Genomic DNA, 6,000 nt, shown 5'->3' on the forward strand with positions numbered 1-6,000 from the left:
TAGGTTACATGTGGTAGGTGGGGGGAGAATCTGAGTAGGCCTCAATATAGACATGAGTGAGGACATCCATTCAGCCCATATCGCACCCAAAAAAACCCACTGCCCTGATTATTCTTTGTGGAACAAGAACTTATTGGCATCATCCTAAATTTGTCCTCTGACAGTTTGGACCTGTGACTGGTGAGTCTGGTAATTATGCTACGGTGAAGCATATTCTCTCTAATTGAAACACTTTGGCCATCTAGAAGATGTAGCACTGCTAGCTTGCAACACAAAATGGAAGAACTTGCTTCACTGATGTCAGCCGTGGCTCAGTTGGGAGCACCCTTGGTCTCTGAGTCAGAAGGTTGTGGGTTCAAATCCCACTCCAGAGACTGGAGCATAAAAATCTAGGCTGACACTCCAGTGCAGTACCGAGGGGGAGCTGCACTGTCGGAGGGGCCGTCTTTCAGATGAGACGTTAAACCGAGGCCCCGTCTGCCCCCTCGGGTGGACGTAAAAGATCCCGTGGCACTATTTCGAAGAAGAGCAGGGGAGTTATCCCTGGTGTCCCAGCCAATATTATCTCTCAATCAACATCACTAAAACAGATTATCTGGTCATTATCACATTGCTGTTTGTGGGAACTTGCTGTGCACAAAATTGGTTGCCACGTTTTCTACATTATAACAGTGACTACACTTTAAAAAGTACTTCATTGGCTGTAAGGTGCTTTGGGATGTCCGGTGGTGGTGAAAGGCGCTATAGAAATGCAAGTCTTTCTTTTTGGTGTCTGCCTCAGCTAGCATATTCTGTGATGTTGCATTCTAGCTACCTTGCTTTGTGTATAAACAATGCTGCATTAGGGACAATCGCCCAACTCTCTGGGAATCTGTAGGTTGCAATCACTTGGTGACACTACATCAGAGTCAGTGCTTGGGATTTAGGGATTGATCTTTCCAAGCCTGCAACCTTTATATGCCACACTTGAACTTATAGTCGGGCGTTAAGTTTTCATTCACGTTCTTATGGCAGTGAAAGAGCTATAAAAGCAATTCAGCATAGTGGTTAGCACTGTTGCCTCACAGCGCCAGGGACCCGGGTTCGAATCCGGCCTCGGGTGACTGTCTGTCTGTGTGGAGTTTGCACATTCTCCCCGTGTTTGCGTGGGTTTCCTCCGGGTGCTCCGGTTTCCTCCCACAGTCCAAAGATGTGCAGGTTAGGTTGATTGGCTATGATAAATTGACCCTTAGTGTGAGGGGGATTAAATACGTGGGGTTACGGGGATAGGGTGGGATATGTGTTGGTGTAGGGGTTACGGGGAATCGGGTGGGATATGTGTCGGTGCAGGCTCGATGGGCCGAAATGGCCTCTATCTGCACTGTGGGGTTTCTGTGATTTCTGTGAAAACTGGGGCTTGTATGCAGCAGTGTAGGGGATGAGTCCTTGACCAAAGGAGCAAGGTGATGTCACCCCCCCACCACCCCTTGTCCTTAAGGGAAGGATATTACTTAATGCACCAAATTGAAGTTAATGCTCCAAAAAAATAAATTGATTGATTGAAAGGTTTGATTAACATGATGCCGCTGGATAGTTTTAAAAATGCGTTGTTATACCTCATAGATTCTAACTAATAGCCACTTTTCACCAATAAATCTGATTTGAAAGAACCTTTTATCTAATGTAATCTCATAAAGCTCATTTACTTTTCCATTTCCTTATCTATAATTAGAAGTCCATTCATTCATGTTCTAATAGGGGCAGTGTGTTCTACTAAATTCATGCCAGGTGAAAAGAGTATATATAAATTATATGAAAGTATATTTATACACTCAGGGATATATCTGTTTATACACTGTATGAATAGATCTGTATTTTTGTGAACAAACATGAATGTTTTTCGATGCTTTGGCAACATAAGATGTAACTTGTCATGCCAATAAAGCGAATTGAATTGAATTGAATTGCTGTTCATGAACACTAGAGGGCACTGGTTGTTAACAATTCAGACTCCTCTGGGATAATTCATTTTTTAAGAATAAAGCAGTGGTTCTGGGCCATATACAAGTAAACTGAAAAATAATAAGAGAAGATAGACAGAATGATTATTAGCTGCACACTCCAGGGAGAAGAATCTTGATTCACAGTCAGCAATGGCTTGAATGCACATCAGACTATCCAGGCCTTCAGGTTAGGCAGGGCCATTGGAGGGTGGTAGCCAATTTATTAAGGCAGAAAATTAATAAAATTTCCAAAAATACTGAGGATCAAATTGCAGTGAGTTTTCACACGATCCTTTCACCTTTGAGACCTGGGTTTGAATCCAGTACAGAGTGATGAGATGAGTGTCTTCTCTGCTGCCTGTAAGGGTCCTACTTAAAATTAATTATGGCACATAGTAACTTTTTTTGTTGTTTCCAATTTTTAGAAAGTAGAAGTATTGTAAATGATTCACTGACCTGTTGTATACAGTGACAAATAATGAAGTAAAGGTCCTTCGGCCCATCAAGTCTGCTCAATCCAAACCTGTGTATTGTTATTCTTTCATGGATATATCCCACATCACCAGTTGATCTCTTATTTTAGGGACATTGAGTTTATTCCCCTGCAAAAAAGAATCAAGCTGTGCTGTTAGTATCGCTATAACCCTCTATCTCTGCGTCGCCACCCCGCCCCCCCCCCCCCCCCCAACAGTTATTGATCCAGGTCCATTTTAAAGGTACAAATCAATTCTACATCAGCTGTCGTTTCTGTGCGTCTGTTTCACATATCCACTATTGAGAGAGGAGTGGGGGGAGAGTTGGGCTCAAGAAAAAGAAAAAGGTTTTCCTGATCTGTAACAAGCTCCAGGCTTGTGAATTTTGTAATTGTGTCTGTTCATCCTGTGGTCATAGTGCAAGTTAAATAGCATGCTTATTGCAACCTCTAAAGCTTTCACTATTTTGAAAACCTGGGTCACGTCTGTCCTCAGTCATGTTCCAGTGAAGATGAATTTTGTTGCTGAAGTCTTTTTTTGATAATTTAATCCCTTTAGCCTGCAGTCATTCTGGTCACTCTTCGATGAATCCTTTCCAATCTGTGGGAAATAAAACTGTTTGCCATACTCCAGAATTAGCCTCAAACCCATCTGTACAAATGTCACTATTTATCAGAAGCTGTAATGACTTTTTACAGATGAGTTTGAGGCGAAATCTGGTTCCAGATTTGCCTCATTTAATACCTGCTGCCCACTGGCCAGATGCTTTCTGGGTGCTATCATTCCCACATACTTTTCCGTCTCCACCAATGAAGGCTTTCCCTCATATCACAATTGGTAAAAGCATCAACCAGATGCTCTGGAAACTCAGTTGATAGTGACGAAAACCCGTTTCACATTAAATGCTTCCACTGAGCAGACAGGCAAAACCTTCATCCCCTCTACTTGGGCTGGATTCAAATATAAGGACCAGACATGAAAGAGAAGTGTCTCCTTAAAATAGGACCATTTGATTTTATACATGTTCACTGTTATTTTTTCCTATATGCACTACCGAGGTGTAAGATTCAGGATCACAGGCTCACACAGATTACCCAACAGGGCTTTAGAAGTTGTAAGGCTTTTATTAAAGAGCTACAGTTTTAAGGCATAATCAGATATTACATATGGTTTAAGCTGAGTATAGTAGACATACAACCCGTGACAGTAGGAGCGATCTACGACTCCCGAATCGGAATGACACGGCCGGATGGACGGGGAGGCAGTAGGGTGGTCTCGGATTGGGTGGATTCCTGCAGTCTGCTGCAGTGGTCACTTCCGTTGGGTCATCTCTCAAGCTGCTGGAGGCGTTAGGCCATCAGCCACCTCAGAGGCTAAACTTGACCAAGGTGTTAGGCCACCTTGGGGAAGCCTTCGCCCCCGACTGCCTGATTTCCTCTCTCGGTCGTCTATATTTATAGTTATTTCGGTGGGCTGGTAATCACCTGGTGTCAATCATTTGATCCCCATCCTATTGTCCAATTGTGAAGCGGGAAGACAACCCTCGCCGTCCCTTTCAGCATGGCTGACAAGGCCTCCCTCTTATATTTCTGAGGAATGTTTTGTTATGTTTCTTTAAGGACATGACTTTTCGGCTTCATTTTGTCTAGCTATGGTACCACCACCCTGTGTTGTTTTGCATTTTACGATCCCCTTATCACTTTCAGGCCTTTCAGTGTTAGTTATTTGACCGTGCTGACATTTATGCTCTTTTTCTGCTTGCCTGGTGTCAGCCTCTGTTCTAAGAATTAAAACCCATCTTTGAATCTAACAGCTCTTTCTTACAGAGGCCCATCTGCCCTCTCAGGTGGCCGTGAAATATCCCATAGCACCATTCGAAAAAGAGCAGGGGAGTTCTCCCTGGTGTTCTGGCCAATAATTATATCTCACCCAACATCACTAGAACAGATTATCTGGTCATTTTCACATCGCTGTTTGTGCGCAAATTGGCTGCTGCGTTTTCTACTTTGCAACACTGACTACGCTTCAAAAGTACTTCATTTAGCTGTAAAGCACTTTGGGATGTTCCGAGGTCGTGAAGGGCGTTGTTTCTCAAGCATTTTTCATGCTATGGATGTTATGCTAACTGACCTGTAATTACTAGGTATATGCCTCATTCCTATTTTGTTGCAGCATATTGGAACTATATTTGCCATTCTCCAGTCACGAGATAATTACACATGAGAAAGACCATTCTGCTCAGCTTACTTCATCTGCCCAGAAAGACCCGACATTTCCCCATTGCAGCATCCAATTGTTAAATAATTCCAGTGGTTAGGCTTCCACTGCTCTCCAAAAGTCCATTCCTTCTATTGATAACTGTATATGAAGAACTTCCTGAGTGGAGGCCCTAATTTTGCATTTTATTCATTTGGAACTTTGTCCCTTTCTTGTACTCTGTTTAATTTGTAGTGATTTTCTAGATTTCCCTTTTCCACGCTGTTTATTAACATGTATACCTCAATCAGGTCATGACTCATATGCATGCTTTCTGGGCTGAAATTCACATTTCTCGCAGTCTTTCTTTATAACTCAAACCCTAAACACTAGATCAGTGTATTCTTAATGTTTGAATGTCTCCCCATATGTCTGGGCACAGTACTTAAGGTGTGGTCTAATCATAGGAACAGGAGGAAGCCATTCAGCCCATTGGGGCCTGCTCTGCCATTCCATTAGATCATGGCTGATCTGCAATGCAACTGCAGAGCACTATACAGTATGAGCATGACTCCCTCTGACCTGTGCACTATTGTCTTGGCTATATACTTCAGTATTCTACTTGCCTACTGATAGCTGTACTACGGGGTTGAATATGCTGGGCATCATCTACTTGGGTCTCTTTCAACTTCACCCTTGATTATTTCAGCACCATTCATGGAGAACATGTATTGTCCATTTTTCTTTTCTGTGTGCAATACTCTACACTTCTGCATTTAATTTCATCTGTCATAGTTTTGCCCAATTAAGAACATAATAATTAGGAGCAGGAGTAGGCCATACGGCCCGTTGAGCCTGCTGCCATTCAATAAGTTCATGGCTGATTTTCGACCTCAACTTCACTTTCCCACCCAAGCTCCATATCCCGTGATACTCCTAGGGCTGGATTTTCGTTGGGCCATGGAGTCGGGATTGGAGGTGTGTGGGGGGGGTTAAAATCCCGAAATCGGGGGTCCCGTAGTGGGGAAAATGCTAGAGTCCATTATAAAAGATGTAAATAGCAGAGCACTTGGAAAACAGTGACAGGATCGGACAAAGTCAACATGGATTTACAAAAGGTAAATCGTGCTTGACTAATCTGGAATTTTTTGAGGATGTAACTGGTAAAATAGATAAGGGAGAACCAGTGGATGTGGTGTATTTGGACTTTCAGAAGGCTTTCGATAAGGTCCCGCGTAAGAGATTAGCGTGTAAAGTTGAGGCACATGGGATTGGGGGCAAGGTATTGACTTGGATAGAGAACTGGTTGGCAGACAGAAAGCAAAGAGTTGGAATAAACGGGTCTTTTT

General features: G+C 43.0%; 1 protein-coding gene across 2 annotated transcripts in view; it reads left to right on the top strand.

Annotated features, from left to right (window-relative positions):
- The window catches only part of pnpla8 (patatin-like phospholipase domain containing 8), a 79,530-nt gene that overhangs the window by 21,727 nt on the left and 51,803 nt on the right, over positions 1–6,000 (top strand). The window lies entirely within an intron of this gene.

This window comes from Somniosus microcephalus, chromosome 16 (assembly GCF_052327205.1).
Source record: "Somniosus microcephalus isolate GS21.2 chromosome 16, FLI_Smic_1.0, whole genome shotgun sequence".
Lineage (NCBI taxonomy): Eukaryota > Metazoa > Chordata > Chondrichthyes > Squaliformes > Somniosidae > Somniosus > Somniosus microcephalus.